Here is a 25,505-nt window from a genome sequence, read left to right as displayed (position 1 = left end):
GGAGGAGAGCGACAACATGCACAAGGAACATCCATCTGAAGGAACACCTGTGCAGCCCCGGAGAGAGCCGGCCGGCGGTGTGCCGCTCCCCCGCGGAAGTGGGGAATGTGGCCAGGGGGAACCGCCCTTCCACGGAGGTGGAAGGGACGGTAGCCAACCTGGGAAGAACCAGCAGCAAACCCGGGGAGGGCCGAGCAGACAAAAGAACAGCGCAGGGTCCTGTGTCGTTCCTCCACGAAGACGGGGAGCGACAATTCTCTATGGTTTCACTAAGCCAAGTCTGTTACTGTGTTATTCAAATCTACACATTTACTGATATTTTGTCGGTCTATTCTACCTGACACTGACAAGTAGGTCAAAATCCACCATGATTTTCCATTTATCTACATTCCCACAGAGTTCCTTTAAATTTTGTTTTGTAGATTTTGCATGCATATTATTTATGTACATGTTGAACAGTTTGCTCTTCCCCATTAATTTGAATTGATCATCACCATGGTTTGTTTGTTTGTTTGTTTGTTTGTTTAATGTGTCTCTGGTAGTGCTTTTTGCCTTAGTGTTTCCTCTGTTGTTTTACTATTAAAAGAGCCACACCACTTTTTGGGGGCTTAGCGTTTGCAGCTATGGTTTTTTTTGGTCTTTTTCTTTTTTTTTTTTTAAGATTTATTTATTTATTTGAAAGTCAAAGTTACGGCCGGCGCCGCGGCTCACTAGGCTAATCCTCCGCCTTGCGGCGCCGGCACACCGGGTTCTAGTCCTAGTCGGGGCGCCGGATTCTGTCCCGGTTGCCCCTCTTCCAGGCCAGCTCTCTGCTGTGGCCAGGGAGTGCAATGGAGGATGGCCCAGGTGCTTGGGCCCTGCACCCCATGGGAGACCAGGAGAAGCACTTGGCTCCTGCCTTTGGAGCAGCGCCGTGCGCCAGCCACTGCGCACTGGCTGCGGCGGCCATTGGAGGGTGAACCAATGGCAAAAAGGAAGACCTTTCTCTCTGTCTCTCTCTCTCACTGTCCACTCTGCCTGTCAAATAAATAAATAAATAAAAGTCAAAGTCTCACAGAGAGAGGAGAGGTAGAGAGAAAGAGACAGAGATAAAGAGAGAGAGAGAGAGACAGGTCTTCCATCCATTGGTTCACCCCCTAATTGGCTGCAATGGCCAGAACTGCACCGATCTGAAGCCAGGAGCCAGGAGTTTCTTCCAGGTCTCCTACGTGGGTGCAGGGACCCAAGGACTTGGGCCATCTTCTACTGCTTTTCCAGAGAAGAGAGCTGGATCGGAAGTGGAGCAGCCAGGTCCTGAACCGGCACCCATATGGGATGCCGGCACTGCAGGCCAGGGCATGAATCGTGCACCAGTATTTTTATTTTCAACTCTTCAGTATCATTATGTTTTAGATGTAACTCATAAATGATTTATAATGATTATTTTAAAAATTAAGTCTCTCTTTGTCTCTTAAGTAGAGCATTTAATCCATTGCTATTATTTGTTGTTGATATGTCAGGGTTTAAGTCTGTCATCCTCAAACTACTTGTCTCCTGTGTGTTTTAAGTTCTCCTTTCTCCCTTTTATTGCCTTCTGAGTTAATCAAGTATTTTCTATTATTCCATTTCCTCCTTAGTCTACTTTTTACCTACCATTTGGAAACATTTTTATTGCTTACCCTTTACTGTTTACAATATCTGTACTTGACATATCATTTTAATATTAATCAGTACCTTCACCTCTTCCCAGAAAAATGTAGATTTATTTATAGGCTGTTTGAACTCTTTACTCCCTGACTGACTCAAATACCATTGTTGCATACATAGTATTTTAATTCCACATATAATGTCACCCCTATAGCATATTATTATTGTGTTTATTATTATTACATGGGTATTCGTTTCAATTAACACACAGGCATATAGCTCTTTTCTCTGCATCTCTAAGCTTCCATCTGGCACCTTCTGTCTAAGAAACATTCTTTAATAATTTCTTTAATGCAACTTGGCTGGGATTAAATTTTTCCACTCTCTTTGTCCAAAAATGTTCTCCTTCATGTCTATTTTTGAAGGCTAAGTTTCTGGACCTAGACTTACGGCCTGGTAATTATTTTCTTTTAGCATTTTGTAGGTATTTCACCATATTTGGGCTTCACTCTTTCCTTTGGGAAGTAAGATACCAACTCCTTGCTTCTTTCAAAGCAGTCTGTCTTTTTTCTCTGTGTAGTTTAAATTTTTCTCTTTGCCTTTAGTGCAGTAGTTTATTGAGATGGATTTGTGCTTGTCCTCACTGGTGACCTTGGGACTTCATGGGTAGATGGACTGATGTTTTTCAACAATTCTGATAAATCCTCAGTCATTGTGATCATCATCCCTCTCTCTGTCTACTTCGGTTACTGGTGTCTTACACCTTGTTGTGTCCCCCATCCTGTGTTTAAATTTTCAAGCTTTTATCATTTCAGGCATAAATCTGAATGTTTCTTCTGCTTTATCTTCCACTTCAATAATTTCCTCTTCATCTGTGTATAGTTTGGTAAAAAAAATCCATTTATTAATTTGTGTAATCATTTTGTTTTCAATTCTTGAATTTTTATTTGTGTGTTTGTTTACTTTCCAGGTCAATGCCAAAATTTTCAATTTTTTCTCGCACCTCCTCAAACACAGTAAGTATAATTATTTTAAAGTCTGTGTCTGACAGCATTAGTGTCTGAATCTCTTGCGTATATGTTTCTACCCATTATTATTTTGTTGTTTTAAATTCATATTGTATTTTCATGGCCTGGTTAGTTTTTACTGTGCTTTTAACCTTATCTCTGAGATTCTCATGGAAATGTTCATGGTCAAGGCACTGGCAGGTTTGGTTGTCTGGTGAAGGCTGACCCCTCTGGAAGGCAGGAGTGCTGTGTTCTAACATGGCAGAAGGCGGACGGGCAAGAGAGCTGAACACTGCACGAAGCCTCTTTCCTAAGAGCCTAGATCTCATCAGTGAGGGAGCAGTCATGACTAATCAATCACCTAACGTGCCACCTCTCAGTACCATCACTCTGGCCACACTTGGGTTTTTGAGGGGGCACTGAAATCATAGCACATACAGGGGCTATGCAGACACAACAGCCTGGACAGGAAGGACACACCAACCTCCAGGTACCTCCCGGGGGAAGCAGGGATTGAGACAAGGGAAGGAAAGAAATGCTTCGCCTCTAGAGGATACGTTTCCTTTCTTACACAACAAAAGGAAAATACAAAGATCTAAAACAAATATGGCCTACGTTAACATTTATGTTAAGTTAAAACAAATTAATTAAATCAGGCTTGTAACAGTTCCTGGCACATAAAAGCATAAAGGAAAAAAAAAAAAAAAGGAAGAGGGGATAGAGAGAGGGCGGGAAGGAAGGAATCCGTCTCAGTGGATGTCACGAGACGTCCTGAGCAGCTGCAGGCCTCGAGGGGTGGCAGTGACAATATTTCATATGGAGGATGTTTTTGCAAAATTGGTTCACATGTGAGTGGGGGATGTGTCCTGGCGTGCGTGGGAAGGAGGAGATGAACGAACTGTGGCCTTACTGGTGGGAGGCTCTTTGGGATGCAGGAGCATCACCCTTGTGGAAGGTTTTTGTCTGTCACCTGGAGGTCCCAGCGCACAGGAGACTCTGGGCTTGCTCGGGCTGGCTTTCCCAGGCTGCGGACTAGGCTAGGATGAGAGGCACAGGCACGCTGGGGTCGAGTGAGCCCTGCCAGCTGGGCTCTGAACGATGCAGACGCGCAGAAGGGAAGCAGGTCCGGTTGTCATCGGGTGTCCGGGGCGACAGGGCCAAGGACCACGCTGAAAGCACTGGTGGGGATTGACTCACATCTGGCAGATTCCTGGGGAATGACGCTCGTGTGACAGCCTGGAGCAGGCAAAGCAGAGCCAGAGGGCATCTGATCAGAGTTCCTGAAGTTGTGGTCAAATGCTTTCACTCATGAAGCCCTAGAATCCAGAGTGTGAGTGCTTAAGAAAGGAGATTCTGAGGTAAGGGAAAAGAACTCCACTTACCTAAGCTCTTTCACGTTTCTGTCCTAAAGTATTGGTGGTGCTCACCGACAGACAAAAAAACCGTGGCCGGTGCCGGGGCTCAATAGGCTAATCCTCCGCCTAGCAGTGCCGGCACACCGGGTTCTGGTCCCGGTTGGGGCACTGGATTCTGTCCCGGTTGCCCCTCTTCCAGGCCAGCTCTCTGCTGTGGCCCAGGAGTGCAGTGGAGGATGGCCCAGGTGCTTGGGCCCTGCACCCCATGGGAGACCAGGAGAAGCACCTGGCTCCTGCCTTCGGATCAGCGCAGTGCGCCGGCTGCAGGGCACCAGCCGTGGTGGCCATTGGAGGGTGAACCAACGGCAAAAGGAAGACCTTTCTCTCTCTCTCTCTCACTATCCACTCTGCCTGTCCAAAAAAAATTTTCTAAAAAAAAAAAAAAAATTTGGTTTAAATGGGGAAAACCTCTGTATCCAGCCTCAGCCTCTGAGCTCGGTTGGATGAGCTGTATCTTGATAAGCCCACACCTGACCGGGGGCCCCCCTGGCTTGGCCCTTCCTTTAGGCTAGAGGACCGCTCTGATTATCCCCTTGCTCTAGGGTAAGACACACAGCAGGCTCACATCGGGGGCACGGTCATCACCCGAGGTGGCCAGTTGTCTGAGGACACGTAAAAGTTCCCAAATCTCGTGCTAAGGCAGACTCAGTCACACTCCCCAAACTGAGCTTCTGTGTAAATTAAGCGGTGTATCGCTAATTGGTGTCAAGATGACTAAAGAAGCCTTGTTTAAATATCTATTTTTAATTTCCTGTTTGCGTGGGAAATACCTTATCCTTCAGCTTATTAGAGAGCGCTCTGATTTACAAGGATATCATCGTAATTGAATAATGAGATGCTGCTTAGCTTGTTGTTCTTCAAAAATGTTTCCCTCCCTCCAGTTACATTTTTTTTTAAAGTAAATAAGTGCCATTATTTCCATTCTTAATGTAAACAGCATGGTCAATTTTCTCCTAAATCTGTCTCTCTTATAGTGTGTGAGTTTGTAATTTATGAGAGTTGGAAAGAAATTTTTGTACATGTTTTGGAGGGTCTACTGCAGCATTGTGATTTTGCTATGACACTGGTCAAAGTGGTTACATTAGGATAAATCTTTCTGTTGTCTAGGGGTGGACGATGTCCAGAATGAACCGATACTCAGAATAGTCTTGTGGAAGATCCTTCTGCAAGTTCTTGCTATGGGTTAGATGCAGCTTGCCCCGCAACAACTCAGCAGAGGCTCGGTGCCCAGTGTAGTGGTGCCGGGAGGTGGTGGGACTGCCCAGTGTGGTGGTGCCGGGAGGTGGTGGGACTGCCCTGTGTGGTGGTGCCGGGAGGTGGTGGGACTGTAAGAGGTAATTAGGTCTTGGGGGCTCCTCTCTGACGCAATGATGATTAGAGCGCTCATGACAGTGAGAGCAAGCTGTTAGAAAGTCAGCGTGGCTTCCGCAGCTGTCTCTCTTGCTTCCTCTCTGCCACGTGATCTCTTTGCATGCACCTGCTTGCTCTTCTAGTTTCCTGCCTTCCATGGAACAGCCTATGGCCTTCATCTTGAAAGGCACCAATATCTGGGGGGATTCCTTTAAAATATTCCTATTTTAGGAGCATGCAGTTGGTCTAGTGGTTAAGATGCTGGTTAGGTTGCCCAGGACCTGGATTGTATTCCTGGCTCTGGATCCTGAGTCCAGCTTCCTGCCAATGCAGACCCTGGGGGGCAGCAGAGGTAGTTCTAATAATTGGGTCCCTGTCATCCGTATGATGGACCTGGGTTCAGTTTCTGGCTCCCAGCTTCTACCTGGTCCAGTCCTACCCATTGTAGGCATTTGATGGGGAGAAAACTAGTGGATGGGAGTTCTGTCTTTTGTTCTACTGCTCAAATAAGTAAATAAGTAAAAATTTAAGAAAGACTATACCCTTAGTCAAAATAAAATAAAATATCCCTATTTTAAAAACTAGTGATAATTATTAATTTAACATAATTTTTACTACTTTCTGTCAAACATATTACCCAAGTCAAGTCTCATGAAAGCATACTAATGTCCACAAAAGGTAAGGGTAAGAAATCTTTCTTCTACACAGAATCCTCTTAATATCCAGCAAATGTGTCAGACAAGTCAAGTAATATAGATGGAGGCATCAAAGATTGAAATGGGGAATTAGTGGGAATGTAAAAGCAGGAATCAGGTGCTAATTGCATTCAGCAAGACTGTTCAGATCAAAATGTTCACCCTTACTAAGACATGGGTGAGAGCCGGCGCCGTGGCTCAATAGGCTAATCCTCCACCTTGCGGCGCCGGCACACCGGGTTCTAGTCCCGGTTGGGGCGCCGGATTCTGTCCCGGTTGCCTCTCTTCCAGGCCAGCTCTCTGCTATGGCCAGGGAGTGCAGTGGAGGATGGCCCAGGTGCTTGGGCCCTGCACCCCATGGGAGACCAGGAAAAGCACCTGGATCCTGGCTCCTGCCAGGATCAGCGCGGTGCGCCGGCTGCAGCGGCGGCCATTGGAGGGTGAACCAGCGGCAAAAAGGAAGACCTTTCTCTCTGTCTCTCTCTCTCACTGTCCACTCTGCCTGTCAAAAAAAAAAAAAAAAAAAAAAAAAAAAAAAAAAAAAAAAAAAAAAAAGACATGGGTGAAATGGAGGCCAGATGGAAGGGGTCATTTCGTATTTAGTAAGAAATTAGTCGGGAAGTTATTTCCATGATCTCAACTCCTCATTTCGAATGCTGATTTTAAAGTTGTGTTCTTTTTCTTTTAAAGATTTATTTGTTTGTTTGAAAGGCAGAGTTACAGAGAGACAAGGGGAGAGACATAGGGAGAGAGGTCTTCCATCTGCTGGTTCACTCCCTAGATGGTCGCAATAACTGGGCCTGAGCCAGTCTGAAGCCAGGAGCTTCTTCTAGGTCTCCCATGTGGGTGTGGGGGCCCAAGCACTTGAGCTTTCTTCTGCAGTTTTTCCAGGCACATTAGCAAGGAGTTGGATCAGAAGTAGAGCAGCCAGGACTCAATCAGGCACCTATTTGGGACACTGCCAGTGCTACAGGCAGTGGCCTTACCTGCTATGCCACAATGCCAGCCCCTAAAGTTGTGTTCTAAGTTGGAACATGATAAATGCCATTACTACTTGCTGATCCCCCAAATAACTGTGTTTTAATAGAGATGTACTACTGATCTTGGAATAAAACTGTCTAGTTGTCCAGTTATGTGGAAAAATCAGTGATCTATCTGAATCTTTCAATTAGCACAAGAATGATCTATTTTACGGTTTGAACAGAACCCACAAGTCAGGTAGATGTTTAAACCTCAAAGTCTTATGTTAATGGTCAATGGATTCATGGATTTATATTGAAGATTGATGAATTAACCTTAGAGACTTGATCTAATGATGGCGTCTGGGAGGTGAGCCTAATGGGAGGCCTTTTAGGTCACTGGGAACATGCCCTCAGAAGGGCAGCGTCTCCCCCTGATGTGGGAGTGAAGACTTAGCTGTGTTTCCCTGGAACACACAAACCCAGCCTTTCCCCACGTGGCATATCCACCTGGGGGAGAATGTGTGGGCTGTGTAGACCGTGTGAATGGTATCTCTCTGTGTAGGTGACTGGGATTGCTGTTGACTTGCTTCAGTGCCTAGAGCTTGCCTCCTGGAATCCTGGCCCTCAGAGGTGGCCATGCAGGTCACACGCCTGCCATACCCAGCTGCCAAGTCGACAGCCACTTCTGCCAGCTTCCTTGGCAGGGTAGGCTGGTGGAGCAGGCTGCTCACATACTTTGGTCATCCTGAGTAGTAGGACAGCACCCTGTCCAGCCAGAGCCTTGGAGAGCTTGCCTGTAGACTAAGGCTCTCAATAGAGCTTTCCCTGTGCTATGGGTTGAGCTGTGTTCCCAAAAAGATACTGAAGCCCTAACCCAGAGCAGCAGTGAGTGTGACCTTATTTGGAAACAGGGTCTTCGCAGAGATGGTTGCATTAAGTTGAAGTCATTAGGGTAGACTCTAGTGCGGTTTGGTGCCCTTATAAAATTTTTAGGAGAAATTTGTACACAAAAACACACATGGCAGAAGGTACTTCAGAAGTTCACGGATGGGCAAGCATTTGGTGCAGGGGTTGAGATACTGCTTGCAATGCTCGTATTCCACGTTGGAGTCCCTGGGTTTGAGACCAGCTTTGCTGCCTTGCCCTGCTTTCTGACTCCAGCTTCCTGCTAAGGCATTCTCTGGGGGGCAGACTCAAGCACCTGGGTCCCTGTCAACCACATGAGAGACCTAGATTGAGTTCTGGGCTCCTGGCTTGGGCCTGGCAGATCTCTGCTGCAGGCATTGGGGAGTGTTAACCAACAAATGAAAAATCTCCCTCCCGCCCCTTTCCCCATCACACTGCCTTTCAAATAAATAAAATAAACTTCAAAAATGAATTTTAAAGGCAAAGAAAGAGAGAGAGAGCAAGTGAGAGAGAGAGAGAGAGAGAGAGAGAGAGAGCACTTCCATCTGCAAGTTCATTCCTCGAATTCAGCAGGGAGCTGAATCAGAAGCAGAGTAGTGGGGGCTCAGACTGGTGTTCTGACATGGGATGCCAGCACTATAAGCAGTGGCTTAACCCACTGCACCACAATGTTGGCCCCAAATTAAATAGATTTAAAATTGTTCTTGAGTTCATGGAAAACAGAATTCAAAAAGTTTATTTTGGTATAAAAAAAATCTTGAAAACTATGCATAGGAGGAGTCTTCAAAAAGTCACAAAATGCACACTATGAAAAAACGTGGAATTTCAAAAATTTTTTGCACCAAAAAATTGTATTTTTTCATTCAGTTTTCCATAAACTTCTGAAGTGCCCTTGTGCAAAGAGAAGACAACATGAAGACATGGGAAAATCATCCACAAGCCAAGGAACACGGGAGGCTGTGAAACGACAGGAGAGAGGAGTGGACTAGGGTCCCCCACACTCACGGAAGGAACTGATCCTGCCAACCTTGGTCTTGGGTGTGCTGGCCTCCAAACTGGGAGATAACACATTTCTGTTGTTTAAGGCCTGGTCTGGGGTAGAAATAAACGTAGTCGGCATCAGTTTTCACCAGGGAACTCTGAGTTAAAGTTGTTCTTTACAGTTGACTTGGCTCCTGCGGTGGCAACGTCCTAAGAGCATGACCTATTCTTAGGCACATTGGGTGCAGCCCTACATGACTTCCTGATCATGGACAGTTTCTACACACAAGAGCAGAACCTCTGCAGGCTGAATGGGTATCACCTAGAAGTTGTTGTGTTTTTTTTTTTTTCTTTCCTAAAGCTCTTTTTCAAATAAAATAAGCATTTCAAGGTATGTATATAGATGGCATTATCACCAAAAGATAGTCCAAAGGACAAATAATAATTTAATCAAACAGTGTTTACTGTTCTGCCCCAAACATAAGTAAACTTAGTTTATTGCAATGATTTGCTTTGTGAATCCCTAAAAGTTTTTTACTTTAGAATTTTTAACCACAAACTAACTCTCCAGTAAGAAAGTCCAGACATTTTTATTTTTTTGTAAAAAAAAAATATGGTGTAGGATTTTCGGATGAAACTTGAGGGGCTGGCACAGCCTGTTAAGCTGCCGCCTGCAGCACCACCACCCCTAGCAGAGCGCCGGCTGGAGTCCTGAACGCTGTGTTTTGCATTCAGCTCCCTGCAATGGAAGACGGCCATGAGCTTGGGCCCCCGCCATCCACGTGAGAGGCCCGGATGGAGCTTCAGCCTAGCCCAGCCCTGGCTGTTGTGGCCATTTTGGGGGTGAATCAGTGGGTGGAAGAGCTCTCTTTCTGACTCTGTCACTCTTTCAAAAAAATGAAATAAATCTTTAAAAATAAATACATCAAATGCATTTGAAATGTTCTACATTTAATGTAAAAAGAGTTGTAACAAATTACCTCAGAGGATTCATTCTCTCCCTGCACAGGTTAAAGGTGGAAATGATGGGATCAAACAAAAAGGTAAGCGTTAAATGTTGACCAAAATTTAAAATATAGGGTGATGATAAGTATAATTCAGGATTTTATCTATACTAGTCACTGCAGGTGGAATTTTTACATTTCCTAAAGAGTCCTTGTTTAATGCTTTGACTTTTTTTTTCTAGACTTAAGTGTTGTAAGTATTAATTCTGGAAGCAACTCCATCACGTTGGTGAATTTTCACTCATTTTGAAAATGCTGAGACCCTGGGAGGGCACCTGGCTTGTCCAAAACCATGGAGAATGAGAATTTCGAGAGAAAAGGTGAACTGCAGGCACCTTGTTCCTCCCTTCACAAGCACGCGTTTGTCGAGGGCAGCCCCCTTGTTCACGTTCTTTCCAGGTGCAGCACACGCAGGTGAAGGAGACAGACGCCCTTGCCCCTGACGAACAGTTCCTGGATGTCCCTGTGCCGGGTGCCCCAGCACCACCCGCTCCACCCAGCTGCTGTCTTAGTCCATTTCCTGTTGCTGTAACAAAATGCCTGAGACTGAGGAGTTATAAAGAATGGAGATTTATTTGGCTCACAGTTCTGGAGGCTGGGAAATCCAGGAACACGGTGCTGGCATCTGCGTGGCATCTGGTGGGGGAGGCACCTGTGGTGAGACAGCAAATGCGCTGGTCTCGTCACTCTTCTTCCTACAAAGCCACTAACACCACCACGGCTCCTTCTCACGACCTCATCTAAACCTAGTCACCTCCAAACGGCCTTGGCGTAGGAACCTGGGGGCTCAATGTCAAACATATGAGCTCTGGGGGACACATTCACCCCAGAGCAACCATAACTGTGGACCCGGTTTGGTCAGCTCTGTGTTATGAGTGAGGAAACTGAGGCCCAAAGGGCTTCAAATTCCTGTACCCGTCACACACAGCGGACCTGGGGTAGGTACTGGACATAGCTGAGCTCAGCATACCGTAAAATCTCCAAAGCCAAAGTCCTTTTCATGAAATCCGCCCTTAGGAACTGCACCGTAGCAGATAGCACATGAAACTGTTCCGGGCTAGGCTGGGCCTGCATTACTTCTCCAGACTCTTGCCTTTTACTCCATAAGAATTCTAAGCACAGACACAAACACAGTGTGCGGAGCAATAAACTTTATTTACAAAGTAAGAGAAATACACAGGCCGGTTAGGGCTTTATTTCGGGAGAGTGGGCCAGGGAAGGGGAATCACCACACCCTGCTCCGCTCCTCCTGAGTCCACGAGGACGCCAGCGTGCTTCCCTTCTACCTGGCTCTTTTATGAGCTTAGAACAGAAGTGTTTAAGTGATACCACCCCCAGGCCCTAGTAAGAGGAAGCACTTCTGGGGGAGGGGTCCCCTGATTGACAGGTAGGTGAGCAACACAGACGGAAGGAGGTGCGGCTTCCAGCTCAAGAACTTAATACATTACCTATGTAAGCTTTCCCACAACAAAACCAGTGCCTAGCATTATCTCACTAATCCCCTTCCCCACTTCTCCAGGTGTCTGGCACAGGGCGGTTGCTCTCCAGGTGTCTGTCCTGTCTGAGCCTGAGTCAGGATGCTCTGTGTTCCTGGGACTGACTTTAGATCCGCCTTACTAGTCCCTGCCCATGCCAGAGGGAAAATGCCACCTGAGCTCCCCTCCATGCACTACTGCCGTGGAAGGACGCAGAGGTCATTCTGCCAGGCTGCGGGGGAGGGGGGACAGCTGCAGCCACGGCCTCCGGCAGGAGGTGAACACATGTGGCGGCGTCCCCACCGACGTGGGCTCTGTGCACGTAGCTGTGCTGTGGTGACTCCCGCCTCCCCCCCCCCCGCCATGCAAGGCTGGCTGATGCAGAGAGAGATCGTGCTGGTCTCAAAGCTGCCCTCGGCGGTCTCTCCAGCTGCTGGGCACACACAGATGAGCAAAGACAGGTACAGTCAGGGCAGATGGCCGTGGGCCATGTCCCTGTCCAGGAGGAGCTCGCTGTGAGCCAGGCTGGTGACCTGGAGCCATGGGCACCACCCCCTCTTTGAAGAGTAAGAGGTTCCACCAACCCGCCAACTCCTGCCCTTTGGGGGCCCCTCTGTGTGTCCTTTGGGACAGAAAGGCACAGAGTAAGTCATCAAAGAAGCTTGCACATCAGACGTCTCTGGTTTTAGGAAGAAGGAGGAGTAAAGGGCAGGTACCCCTTATCGGGCTGAAATACACATACATTGATCATAAATCTCAAATTGAGATGCTGATTACTTCAAACCAATTGCCTCTGTGTGTGTGTGTGTGTGTGTGTGTGTGTTAAGACTTATTTTATTTATTTAAAAGGCAGAATGGCAGAGAGAGGGAGAGACAGAGAAAGAGATCTTCCATCAGCTGGTTCACTTCCCAATTAGGCGCGTTGGTTGAGGCAGGGCCAGGGCGAAGCCAGGAGCTCCATCCAGGTGTTCCACATGGGTGGCAGGACCCCAAGCACTTCCGCTGTCTTCCACTGCCTTCCCAGGCACCTTAGCGGGAAGCTGGATTGGAAGCAGGTGCTCCTATGGGATGCCAGCATAACCCATGTGCCACAATGGTGGCCCCTGAGTGCCTGTGTTTTAGGAAAGACAGATATTGCATGGTTCCACTTATATGAGGTACCTAAAATAGTCAAATTCAGAGAATCGAAGAGCTGAATGGTGGTTGTGAGGGTGTGGGGGAGGGGCGATGGGCAATGCCTAATCAGAGTTTCCGCTGAGCAGGAAGTCCTAGAGATGTGCTCCACAAGCTTGGACCTACCAGCACCAGACTGGCCATGCACTTAAAATTCTGTTATGAGGGTTGATCTCACATTATGTGTTCTGACCACAAAAGAATTTTTTTAATTTTTAAATGCCTGCAAAGATTGTTCAAAAAACCCAAGGCAAATGCTGTCTTACCCAGGAGTTAGTGATCATGGAGAATGAATGAAAAAAAATATACACAAAGCCTGGGAATTAAAATGAAGGATTTTCTTTTTCATTAGCCCTCATACATTTTAGAGTTATTTAGAAGAAATCTGCATTTTTAGCTTGGAGTGTGCTGAGCCTTTGTTGGCCAGCTCTGTGCACCGGTCTGCCCGGCTGCTTCCGCCGACTTGTCATGCTCACTAATTAGAGAGCTGCCGCCTGATTCACCTTGTTAATTAGAGGGACTTGCACACGGAGCCCTTCGGGCAGTGTGCGAGAGAGCCTCGCACCAGTGCCCCGAGAACGAGGCCGTCTGTGAAGTCATTCTTCTCATCTACCTTCTATTTTTCATTTGAAATGAATAAATCATTGAGATTTTCCTTGTGGAGTGAGAATGCAAGAATTCACATCTTTGTAAGATGTAAATTACATGTGATCAATAGGAAGGCATGACTCGCGTGTTGTACTTACACGATTTCCTAATTTACTTCTTGTCGGTGTATGCATGAGAAGTGGCCTGAAATGTTGGTCCCCTTTCCACGGATTCCTGGCCTTCATCTGGCTAAAGACGGAGTTGGGTGATAGACACAGCTCTTCCTGTTTAGCTGTGGGGGGCTGGCCCAGTGGTTTGCTGTGCAGGTGCACGGAGGGAGGGGGACACCGCGTGGGCTGCATCAGCCCCTTCTCCCCGGTACCCCCTGGGGCCCATCTGTCCAGGTAGAGACAGGGCAGCAGGCCACTTTGATGGGGATATTCTCTTTGTGATAGTGACCTCCACTTGCTGCAATTGAGGTTTTAGATGGATCACGTGTCTTTTTTAAGAAATAATCTGATTTATAGAATTCATATTTTGGGGTCGGCGCTGTGGTGTAGCAAGTAAAGCCACCGCCTGCAATATCGGCATCCCGTATGGCCACCAGTTCGAGTCCTGACTGCTCCACTTCCTCTCCAGCTCCCTGCTAATTTGCCTGGGAGAGCAGTGGAAGATGGTGCAAGTGCTCGGGTCCCTACAGCCATGTGGGAGACCCTGAAGAAGCCCCTGGCTCCTGGCTTCGGATCAGCCCAGTTCTAGCCGTTGTAGCCATTTGGAAACTGAACCAGTGAATGGAAAATCTCTCTCTGTCTCTGTAACTCTACCTTTCAAATAAATAAATAAATCTAAAAAAAAAAAAAAAAAAAAAAAAAAGCTATTTGGCCCGTTCAGACTGTGACTCCCACCCTGGAAGCAGCAGTGCCGTCTGACAGTGGTGCCTCTTCTTCCCACGTGTTTAGGCTGCCTTGGATGTCAGGTTCAGTGGCTTGATTAATATTAAGTAATGTGCTTGATTAATATTTAGTGTGGTTCAGTGCAAATAGGAGAAGGCAGTAATTTTTTGTTAGTGGTGGGAAGGATGGTAGTTAAAGATGTGGCTTTCCTAAAACAGGCCTGTGGGGGTCGTCTCCACAAAGTCTGGGGGGTCTCTGCTAAGAAGTCTGATTAAGACCCCGTTATTGTGGTGGGTTAACATCTTCAATGCGGTTGACCTTTTTGAACTAATCGTACATGCTCACCTGCAGAGAATCCGGTGAAAGATTTGCAAATAGGTCTCTAGAGAAAGGGAAAGATTTTTCCCTGCTCTCCCTAAGAAAGGGTAGCTGTTTTCTAGAATTTTCTTTCTACCCTTCAGACTGAATTTGTGCCCACAAGCACCAATCATTGAGCATTTGTTGGGGGCAAAACCTTGTCCCAACCCTGCGGGAGCCCCAGCACACAGAGACCGTGCTGTCCTCAGGCCCTCCCTTGCCCACAGAGGAAAAAGCCAGAGAAGCAGTAGATGATTGTCAAAGTGAGAAAGAGCTCCATAGCCCCGAACCTGCTGGAGGGAGGGGAGTTGGGACTGAGGATCCAGGGGGAGAGACTTGGCAAGGCCTCCAGGGGCGCGAACAGAGCCGTCCAGGTAGAGAAGCCTTCCAGACAGAGGGCACGGCGTGGACAAAGGTGGGGAAATATGTGGCTCACTGCAGAGTGTGAGGAGCCTGGAGAGACTGGAGAGAGGGTAGATGAGAGGAGAGATGGCTGCAAAGGCAGGGAGGCCCCAAGAGGCCGGCGCTGCAGCCTCCATCGGAGACCTGGGCGTGGTTCTCAGAGCAGTGTCACTCAGTGCGCGCAGCCCCACAGGAAGGCTGAGCACTGGCGTGTAGATATCCAGGACCAGTGCTCTATTTTTTTTTTATTTGACAGGTAGAGTTATAGACAGTGAGAGAGAAAGGTCTTCCTTCCATTGGTTCACTCCCCTAATGGCCGCTATGGCCGGCGCTGTGCCCATCTGAAGCCAGAAGCCAGGTGCTTCTCCTGGTCTCCCATGGGGTGCAGGGCCCAAGCACTTGGGCCATCCTCCACTGCACTCCCTGGCCACAGCAGAGAGCTGGACTGGAAGAGGAGCAACCGGGACAGAATCCGGTGCCCCAACCGGGACTAGAACCCAGTGTGCTGGCACCGCAGGCGGAGGATTAGCCAAATGAGCCACGGCGCCAGCCATGGGCCAGTGCTCTAGTTGGGCAGGAGCCCAGGCCCGTCAGAGGTGTGCTCGGCTTCTTTGGCATGGTTCCTCTCCGCACACCTCCAGCTCGGGATGGAGGAACCTCAGGATGTCGGGTGAATGCTGACCTTGGAGTCTCACAGGCATAAGAAGCCAGCTCTGTGAGAGCAGCAACCGTCTGACCTTGCGCACGTTTTCAGTTTTTCTTTCTTTCCAGTTGGCCCAGGTGTGTCAGTCAGCTCCTCCTTACTTTCACGGAAACAACTGAGAGGAGCTTCGCGGGAAAGGAAAGATCCATTTGGGTTTGTAGTTCGGAGGCTGCAGTTCAGTCACCTGGTGTTGATGGAGGCTGGCCATGGCGCAGCAGGTGCACAGGAGCGATCACATGGTGAGCCAGGAAGCAGAGAGAGGAGCCGGGCTCAGCTCGGCTTTCATAACCAACCCTCTCTGTGGACAGCGCCAGAGCCGCCTCTCAGGTGCCGTAATTAGATCATGTCTCTGGCCTTAACCTACAGAACTCTTTAATGTAAGACTTCAGAGTTTAAACACCTGTGTAAGTTTGGGGGGCCAAGTCCTGCTCATTCCATGAAAACCGTAATAACTGTACATATTTACGGTACATAATGTGCTATGTGCATACATGTTGTGTAAGATCAAACCGGTAGTTAGCTCATCTATCACTTTATTATTTTAAAAGATTTATTTATTTATTTGATAGGCAGAGTTACACAGAGAGAGGAGAGGCAGAGAGAGAGAGAGGTCTTCCATTCGCTGGTTCATTCCCCAGTTGGCCGTAATGGCTGGAGCTGCACCAATCGGAAGCCAGGAGCCAGGAGGTTCCTTCATGTCTCCCACATGGGTGCAGGGGCCCAAGGACTTGGGCCATGTTCCTCTCTTTCCCAGGCTATAGCAGAGGGCTGGATCAGAAGTGGAGCAGCTGGGACTCAAACCAGTGCCCATATGGGATGCCAGCACTGCAGGCGGAGGCTCTACCTGCTATGCCACAGCGCCGGCCCCTATCACTTTAAACATTTATCATTTCTTTGTTACAAGAACATGCAAAATCCTGTCTTCCAGCTGTTTGGAAGTACACAATATACTATCTACTGTAGTCACCCTACTAGGCAATAAAAACCAGACCTTGAGAATTAAAAAATATATTTTATTTTTTATACAGAGAGAGTGCTCACATTTGCTGGTTCATTCTTCAAATACCCACAACAGCCAGGGCTGGGCCACGGTGAAGCAGGGAGCTAGAAACTCTATGCAGGTTCCCCTGGTGAGTGGCCAGGTCTCAATTATATGAACCGTTACATCTGCCCCCCAACTCCCAGGATGTGGATTAGCAGAAAGTTGGAACTGGGAGCAGAGCCAGGACTGGAACCAAGGCACTTCCATATGGGGTGCAGTCGTCTCAATGGGTGCCTTAGCCAGTGAGCCACATGATGCACTAACCTTGAGAATTTGCCCGCAGATCCAGGCTGCAGCCATGAACCTCGTGCCGCACTTCCCAAACACCTCCTTCCGTTCCTCAGATAGGATTTCAGCAGCTGCCCAGTGCAAATATCCAGGGATATGAGGACGAAGAAGACACCATCCCCTACCTGTCAGAAGCTTGCAAGAGCCAGGCAGGCGCACGCCGTTTGCAGAGGTAGAGAGGCTGCTCCTTTAGGTAGAAAAGCAGCAGCCAGGACAAGACTGTCCCGGGGCAAGTAGCATTGGATTGTGTTTCACAGGATGCATAGGAATTTGATAGACTAACGGGGGCTGGGGGAAGCCTGGTCTGGATGAGGAGCAGCAAGTGCAAGAGCAGGGGCTGTGAATGTGCTGGCGTCAGCAGGGGCTGCAGGGGCTCCTCAAGGCTCCAGTGCAGAGAGTGAGCAAGGGGTCTGCAGTAGGGCCCAGGGGGAAGAGGACTGAGGACTGAGGGCAGAGCGTGAACAGGATCCCACGGAACTCACAAAGGAGGCGCCTGCCCGCTACCCCAGGGGAATGCTTTTAACATCACTGTTCTTCTGTTCTTTTTTCTCTTCCTTTTCTCCTTCCTTCCTTCCTTCCTTCCTTCCTTCCTTCCTTCCTTCCTTCCTTCCTTCCTCCCTCCCTCCCTCCCTCCCTCCCTCCCTTCCTCTCCCCCTTTCTCTCCCCCCTCTCTCTTTCCTTCTTTCCTCCCTCCCTCCCTCCCTCTTTTCTTTCTCTCTTTCTTTCTTTCTTTTTTTCTTTCTTTCAAGAGGCAGAGTGGGATTGGCACTGTGGCACAGCAGGTACAAAAAAAAAAAAAAAACCCACCTGCAGTGCCAGCATCCCATATGTGTGTTGGCTGGTTCGAGTTCAAGCTGCTCCACTTCCGATCCAGCTCCTTGCTAATGTGCCTGAGAAAGCAGTAGAGGACAGCCCAGGTTCTTGGGCCCCTGCACCTATGTGGGAGATCTGAAAGAAGCTACTGGCTCCTGGCTTTGGTTTGGTTCAGCTCCAGCTGTTGCAACCATTTGGGGAGTGAACCAACGATGGAAGACTTTCTCTCCTTTCTCTCCCTCTCTCTCTTTCAATTAAATAAAATAAATCTTTTTTTTTTAAAAAAAAAAAAAGGCAGAATGACAGAAAGACAGAGACAGAGAGAGAGAGAGAGCTGTTCCATCTGTTAGTTCACTCTCTAAATGGCTGCAACAGATGAGGCTGAGTCAAACTGAAGCCAGGAGCCAGGAGCTTCATCCAGGTCTCCCATATCTTCTGTTGTCTTCCCAGGCGCGTTAGCAGGGGACTGGATCAGAAGTGGAGCAACTGGGACTTGGACCAGTGCTCTGATGTGGCATGCAGGAACCACAGGTGAAAACCTAACCCACTGCACCACAGCACCGGCCCTTTTGCATAATTTTCTAAGGTACAGACAAAAAAACTTCAACAAGTTCATGGAAAATGGAGTGAAAAGATAAGTTTATCTTGATGCAGCCCCAAAACCGAAATCCATGCCTATGAGGGCTCTCCAGAACATTCCTGGAAAATGTGTACTGTGAAAACACCACATGGATTCTGTTTGTTTGTTTGTTTGTTTGTTTTGGCAGTAAAATCAGCTTATCTTCTAATTCCATTTTCCACGAATGTTTTGAAGCACCCAGTGCAGTGCAGTGCAATGGTGGAGGCTACTTTACCAGGCGAGCAAGCGCTCACCAGCACCTGGCCCAGCCCCGACTGGGCGGAGGTCCTGAGAGCAGATACTTGGGGCTCCAGAGGTGAGAGCTGACTGACTGCCCAAGGGTCAGGATCGAGTGTCCCAGGGCATTAACCCCTTCCACTCTGCCGTGTCTGGCAGTCGCGTCTTGTAGCCATGTGAGACTTCCTGCTTCACAGCTCCCTAGTTTGCAGCCGTGGAAATGGAAAATCCAGCCGCGTTCCCACCCACGGCCAAGTGGTGTTGAATCCGAGGATGAATTCATTACCACTAGAGCATTTACCGCTGCTTCTAATTTGGCTGCCAGCTGCAGCATCCCTATCAACTGGGTAGGGTGGGTCCTCCCAGACTGCTTAAAAAAAAAAGTCCCTCTTTGCTGTGGGGAATGGTCAGGCTGGTGCGTGCCTGGCAGGGGACACAGAGTTGGGCCGCTTTTGAAGTCAGGAATCCCTGCAGGGCCTGCATGGGGCGAGGGTGGGGGAGGACTACTTCCTCTTTCTCAGACGAGCCCTGTCTGTGCAGGGAGCCTGAGGAGCCTAAATGTTTTAAAATTGTATTTTCATTTTATGTGAAAGACAGACAGAGGTCAGAGAGAGGTCTTCCATTTGGCTGGTTCACTTTGCAAATGCCTACAACAGCCAGGGATAGGCCAGGTGGAAGCCAGCAGCCCAGACTCACTCCAGGTCTCCCATGTGGTTGGCAGGAACCCACGTACTTGAGCCATCCTCTTGTTGGCTCGTGGGGTGAGCATTAGCAGGGAGCTGGAATCAGAAGCAGGGCTGGGACTGGAACCCAGGCACTGCCTTATGGGATGTGTGTCCCAAGTGAGGACTTTACCTCTGAGCAAAAATACCCACCCCAAGATGCCTCAACGCTGACTTTATGGAGTCCAGAAATTCTCGAACCTTCTCAGTCCCCCTCCCTGGGAAAAGTTCAGACTCCACTCAGCCTCCGTAATGGTCACGACTGCCCTCGGGTTGTCTGGTTTAGGGGTTAGAGGAGATGCTGGGATTTAATCTGTTATCCTCAGGATTCATCCAGCCTCAAAAAGCCTGTAGAGAATGCACTCTCTTTTCTTTCCATTTTCCAAGAACTTTTTGAAGTCCCCCTGTGTCTGGGCACTGAAACTGTCATTCAGAGCCCCACTGCCTCCCAGCGAAGCCTCTGGGGAGGGGCTGGGCCTGGGGCCCCTTGCAGGGCGCTGGTGCTCAGGCTAGAACCAGGGTTACCCTGTCTTTCCAGAAGGCTTCTGTGCCTTTAGAAGGTTGAGGCAACTAAGTTGCAAGAAAAGAGATAGAAGAAAAAAAAAAAAAAACCCTACAGTGAAATGAAAGCAGTGTTAAGATAGCAACTGAAAGCCACGCCCAGAAGTGAGGCCCTCGCGGATCCCCACAGCCTCTTCTGGACTCAGCGCTGGGCTGCGTGCTCCCCACGCACCCCGGGAGAGTTCCACCAGGCGACAGCGTCCCACCCACCACCGCCTCTCCAGGCCCGGGTGCCTCGCGTAGCTGCTCTACCTTCCCAAATCCATGACAGCCCCCGCCCCCCAGGGCAACGGCTTCCCCGCCTCCCAGTTGTCCCCGAGCCCGAGACCTCTAATAATGAGTTAACCATTTCTCCAAACTCTCCAACACTTCGCCATCGGGTTGACCCTAACGGTCACACGTGTTGATGGCAGAGAGCTCGGGAGGCACAAAGTGTGGGCCTGTGCTGCAGAAGCCACTGGGCAGCTTGTTTAGGCCATGGATGTGGTCCCCCACCCCCACCCCCACCCCTCTATACACCGGTTGATTCCAATACTTTGAATTTTCGGACTTCGGCTTCATTCCTTGTAATGGTTATTGTACAATTAACCGGTTGAGTGGATTTCTCGTTGGAGACAGAAGCATTCTAAACGGGGCGGGATTTCCTGCAGTGATAATAGAGGCGAGAGGCACCAGCTTCCAGCCACGTGCTCTTCCTAAGGTGGTGATGCCCACCTCCTCCCCAACAGGAACTTCAGGATGCTCCCATGCCAAATTCCCTCAGGCTGTCCGACCTGAGCAGATGCGAGAGTGCACTGACACGCGCAAGAACGGCTCCTGTTGAGCCCCCTCGTGTGCCAGGGCACGCAGCTGTGCGCGAGTCGGGCAGATGCCAGAGCACCCGAGGACCCAGTGAGCGCTGTGTGCTCCCAGCAAACGCCGGCGAAGTGGGGAACAGCAAACCGACCCCGAAATGCAGGCAGCGGCCAGACTTTCATGTTGGTCCCTTGCTGGAGGAGCGAGCAAGCAAGCATTCAGCTTTTCAGTTTAAGGACTCATTTTTCACGATGTATTTATCAGGGAACTGGCATTGTGGTCTACAGCATAAACCTCCGCCCGCCTCCCAGGTCGGAGTCCCGGCTGCTCCACTTCCAGTCCAGTGCCATGCTGATGACCTGGGAAAGCAGCAGAGGACAGCCCAAGGGCTTGGGCCCCTGCACCCGCGTGGGAGACCTGGAAGAAGCTCCTGCCTCCTGGCTACAACCTAGCCCAGCCCCTGGCTATTTTGACCACTTGGGGAGTGAACCAGCAGATGGATGGGAGACCTCTCTCTCTCCATCTCTCCCACTCTCTCTGCAATTCTGCCTTTCAAATAAAAAAAATCTTTTAAAAATATATAATAAGATGTATTTATTTCTTTGAAAGGCAAACTGAGAGGGAGACAGAGAGCAAGAGCGAGTGAGCAAGCGAGAGAGAGAGAGAGAAAGGCTAGACTGAAGCCAGGAGTCTGGAACTCCAGTCAGGTCTCCCACATGGGTGCAGGGACTGGTACTTGAGCCATCTTCTGCTACTTTCCCGGGCACATGGGCAGGGAGCTGAATTGGAAGTGGAGTAGCCAGGACTTGAACTGGGACTCTGATACAGGATGCCAGCGTTGCAGGTGGCAGCTTAGCCCAAGGACTGATTTTGAAACACCTTTAACTCCCACGTGTATTTCTGGATCTGGTGAGGCCATGGCTGTGCCTTGTAAAGAAATGTTGGATGGTTTCTTAAGGGCGATAAATGTGTCATTCTTAATTCTACAGGATATGCTGAGCACTCCCTGTGAGCCAGGTTCTCTACGAGATGCCAAGGGGTTCGCCCTTGCCCTCCAGGTGCTCAAGACCCCATGGAGACAGAGACCCCTGGGTGGGCCCCGTCCCTGGGGTGAAGTGTGGGCTGGCGCAGGAGTCAGTCCCTGGGAAGCCCCTGGGTCCATCTGTGGGAGCGTGGCGTGGGATTGGACTCCAAGGAGAACGGTGTTCACCAGACAGATAGAATGCTGGGGCCAAGAGGGGCGCGGGGAGCGCTTCCAGCACCCGAGTGAGAGGCAGGAGGGAGCCCTGGTTCCAGCCGCCGGCTGAGGCTGCACAGGGGCGGCTCAAAGACAGCTTTGTGTGGCCGGCACTGTGGTACCTGTTCTTTTTTAATTAGCTGTCAACAGTTAACTACTGAGTGGTTTCACACTGAAAACCACACCAAACCCGGACTTCTGGGTGATCTTAAAAATCTGGCATCTGCATGCCCACCTGCCTGCCCATGGCCCTCTGGAGCTGTGTGCCCCTGAGCATGCACAGGGCTACAGAGCCTTCCAGACCCCCAAGGAGTGCGAGGGGCCAGTGCCCAGAGGGGGCGGGGCCTCACCAGGGTGGGCTCCAATGTCCTGCAGGCAGCAGGAAGCCGTCCAAGAGCTTTGAGCCCGGAGCTGCCTGAGCAGGTTCGCCTTGCAGAGAGAAAGGCTGTGTCTCGTGTCTCAGATTGTAGCCTCCAGACAGGAGGCTGTTCACAGATGTGTGGGGGAGGGGGATGGTGGGATTGGCAGCGGCCGAGGAATGCCCGCCTCCCCCCAAATATCAGGCCCTGACCCCTGGAGCCTGGGAATGCTACCTCCTATGGCAAAGAGAAAGGACTTTCAGAGGTGATTAAGGGTCTTGCGATGGGAAGATTATTCTGGATTATGCAGGCAGGTCCTGAATGCGGTCACCTGCACCCTTAAAAGAGGGAAGCCATGGGTGGGGGTGGGCTCAGTGCAGCGGTTATGTCATTGCTTGGGATGCAGAGTGTGCAGCTGGAGTCCTGGCTCCACTTCCTGTCCAGCTTCCTGCTAACCCACACCCTGGGAGGCAGTGGATGGGGGCTCAACTGTTGCAGACATTTGGGGGAGTGAACCAGTGAATGGAAGAGCCTCTCTCTCTCTCTCTCTCTCTCTCTGTCACTGTACCTTTCAAATGAAAAAAATAAGTATTTAAGAAGAAAGAAAAAATACATTAACATTTAAAGAGAGCGGCATGGGGAGATTTGACACTGATAACTGAGAGGGCAATGTGACCTTGGAATCAAAGATGGGAGTGACACGGCCACCAGCCAGGTCACGCCGGCAGCCACCAGAGCCGAGCACCCTGCAGCCCTCAGAAGGGGCACAACCCGGCCCCTACTCCGACTTGGCCACTGATATTGACTTGTAGTTTCCAGAACACGGAGTAGGCACCCTTCGGTGGTCTTAAGCCTTGAGACTGTGGTTATCCATGATGGCGGCTGCAGGAAACTGATACCGATGGTGTCTGTGGGACCCAGGGCTGGCTGGAATCCACCAGGTGGGCAGCTGATGGGACAGGTCTGGCAAAGGAAGGGCCGCATCCCAGGATAGCAACTTGGGTCCTGTGGGGAGCAACTCGGACTAGACTAAGTTACTGGAATTAAGACTTATTCTATGCATCTGCTCTCCCACAGTATGGCACTGGGAGAGGAGGAAACAGCTTCTACACAGCTGCCTCCAGTTCAACCAATAAACTGTAGGACCTGCTCCTGATTGGAGGAGAGCAGCATACTTGGCGTGTGGGTAGCAGAGTTGGGATTGGTGGAAGAGGACTATAAAGGAGGAGAGAGACAACATGCACCGGGAACACCTGAGGAACATCTGAGCAGCCCCGAGAGAGCCGGCCGGCGGTGTGCCGCTCCCCCGCGGAAGAGGGGAAAGTGGCTAGGGGGAACCGCCCTTCCACGGAGGTGGAAGGGTCGGTAGCCAACCCGGGAAGAACCAGCAGCAAACCCGGGGAGAGCCGAGCAGACAAAAGAGCAGCGCAGGGTCCTGTGTCGTTCCTCCACGAAGACGGGGAGCGACAGGCTCCCACTGAAAGTGAGCCTGAGACAGCCACGCATGCAGGAGGAAGTCCAGGAAGCGGAGGGGGCACAGAGCACTCCGGGAGGAGGAGGCCCCCGCACGGGGGTGGGGGTGGGGAATAATGGAGCTGGAGACGACGGCAGGGGGCAGTGGAGCTCAGCCCTGCTGGGGATGTGCTGGGAGGCCGTGTGGGACATGGCTCAGAGTCGCCCCTAGAAAGCAGGAGCTGGGAACACCGACAGCGCCTGCTTCTGGCTCGGGGAAGTGCTGGGTGGCACCACACAGGAGGAGCAGGCATGCAGAGCAGCGCTGAGTCTGTGAGCAGTGGGTGAGTCTGTGCCCCATGGGCCATTCGGGCAGGAGCTTGGGAAACCATCGGAGCAGGTGAGAAGGTAGGTGAGGGTGAAGCCTTCCAGGAAGGAGGAAGAGAGGGAGACGAAGCAGAGGCCGAAGGAAGGCTTGAATGAAAGCAGGACTCAAAACAAGGTCATTCTATTAGTCAGTCAACAAACACAGGCACCTAATCCATCATAGTCTCTGAGGATACAGCAGTTATCAACATGCACGGAACTTTTGTTCTTGCAGAATAATCTTGTGAGTAACAATAAATAATTTGAGATACTGCAAACATCTTAACAAAAAAGCCAATTATTTCAGATAAGAGGAAGGCAGGATAAGGGTACTGTGATAGAGACTGGCTAGGGAAGGCCTCCCTGACTCATGGTGGTGGGAACTGTGTGTGCAAAGGCCCTGGGGCAGGTGTTCAAGGCCGAAGCAGGAAGCCAGGTACATGGAGCAGTGAGAGGGAGAGAGACTAGAGGGGACAAGCCGGGAAGCTGCTGAGTCATAGCAAGTGAGCCGTGGAGAGGAGTGAGGTGAGTCTGGACGTGAAGAATGGGCTTTGGGGGGTGGTGAGGAGAAAGAGCAGGAAGGCTGGCCAAGGGGCCCCCATGTTTGTCCCTGCTGTGAGCACGGAGCAGTCAGCTGGAATCACTACAGGATTAAGATGATGTGCACAGGACCCAAACTGCCATTGCTAGGGTTACCCTGCCTCAGAGGCGAGGTACTGTGTTGTACTGAACAGAGTAGAAACTTGGTAATTGCCTAGCATCCGTTCACAGGTAATGCGGCTATCAGGTGTGTGTTGTTAGCAGGTATCCTATTTGTTTAAGAGGACACCACAACTAACTCACTGTTTTGATTGGGTCGTGGAAAATGCACCTTTCATGGGGCAGACTTTTCACAAATCAGCCCACTACTCTACTAGAGCTTTCTGGGCGTGCAGGCTTCCACGGCAGCGGGGGTCGGGGGAGGACAGGGAAGGGGAGGCCCCGCTGCTCTGACCCGCACACGTCCCCTGGAGGACTGCACTGAAGGGAGAGGACCTGGCGGGCCCTGCCTGAGGCCCTGCTGGTGCCACGGTGGCCAGCGGAACCCCACGGTGAGCAGGCCCTGCATCATGGTCACCTTGGTTGGCGGTGCCCGTCACATGGCCCCCGGGCAGCAACGCAGCCCCACTGAATCCTGGGGGGCAGCCGTCCCTGCCTGGACACGTCTCAGGGATGTGCAAGGCAGAAGTCTGTTCACCACTGGCCTCGGAGTGGGCAGGAAGTTGGCGGCCACGATGCCCCCTGACCAGGCTCTGGAAAGGGTGGGAGTCTTGCCCAAGACCCCAGTGACCAGGTGAGTTTGGAGAGGAATGCAGTTTCCTCTTTGGACTTTGTGTGCATGTGCATGTGTGTGTGTGTGAGCGCGTGCACATTCACCAAGGTCAGCATAGGCAATGCAATGTGACAAGGCCACATCGCTGCTGACGTGGGCCACTGA

At 50.1% G+C, this 25,505-nt stretch overlaps 1 long non-coding RNA gene across 6 annotated transcripts in view; it reads left to right on the top strand.

Annotated features, from left to right (window-relative positions):
- The window catches only part of LOC103348448 (uncharacterized), a 220,030-nt gene extending 209,510 nt beyond the window's left edge, over positions 1–10,520 (top strand). For 5 of the 6 annotated variants that reach the window (XR_011384237.1, XR_011384235.1, XR_011384238.1 and 2 more), the window contains 3 exons: positions 2,597–2,642; positions 9,952–9,985; positions 10,129–10,520. This is a non-coding gene — a long non-coding RNA (uncharacterized lncRNA). The remainder of the gene's footprint in view (positions 1–2,596; positions 2,643–9,951; positions 9,986–10,128) is intronic. The other variant, XR_007919868.2, reaches the window with a different exon arrangement.
- Positions 10,521–25,505: the final 14,985 nt, after the last annotated feature.

Source organism: Oryctolagus cuniculus, chromosome 18 (assembly GCF_964237555.1).
Source record: "Oryctolagus cuniculus chromosome 18, mOryCun1.1, whole genome shotgun sequence".
Lineage (NCBI taxonomy): Eukaryota > Metazoa > Chordata > Mammalia > Lagomorpha > Leporidae > Oryctolagus > Oryctolagus cuniculus.
The sequence above is the reverse complement of the archived record's forward strand: the minus strand, read 5'-3'. Positions and strand labels throughout refer to the sequence as shown.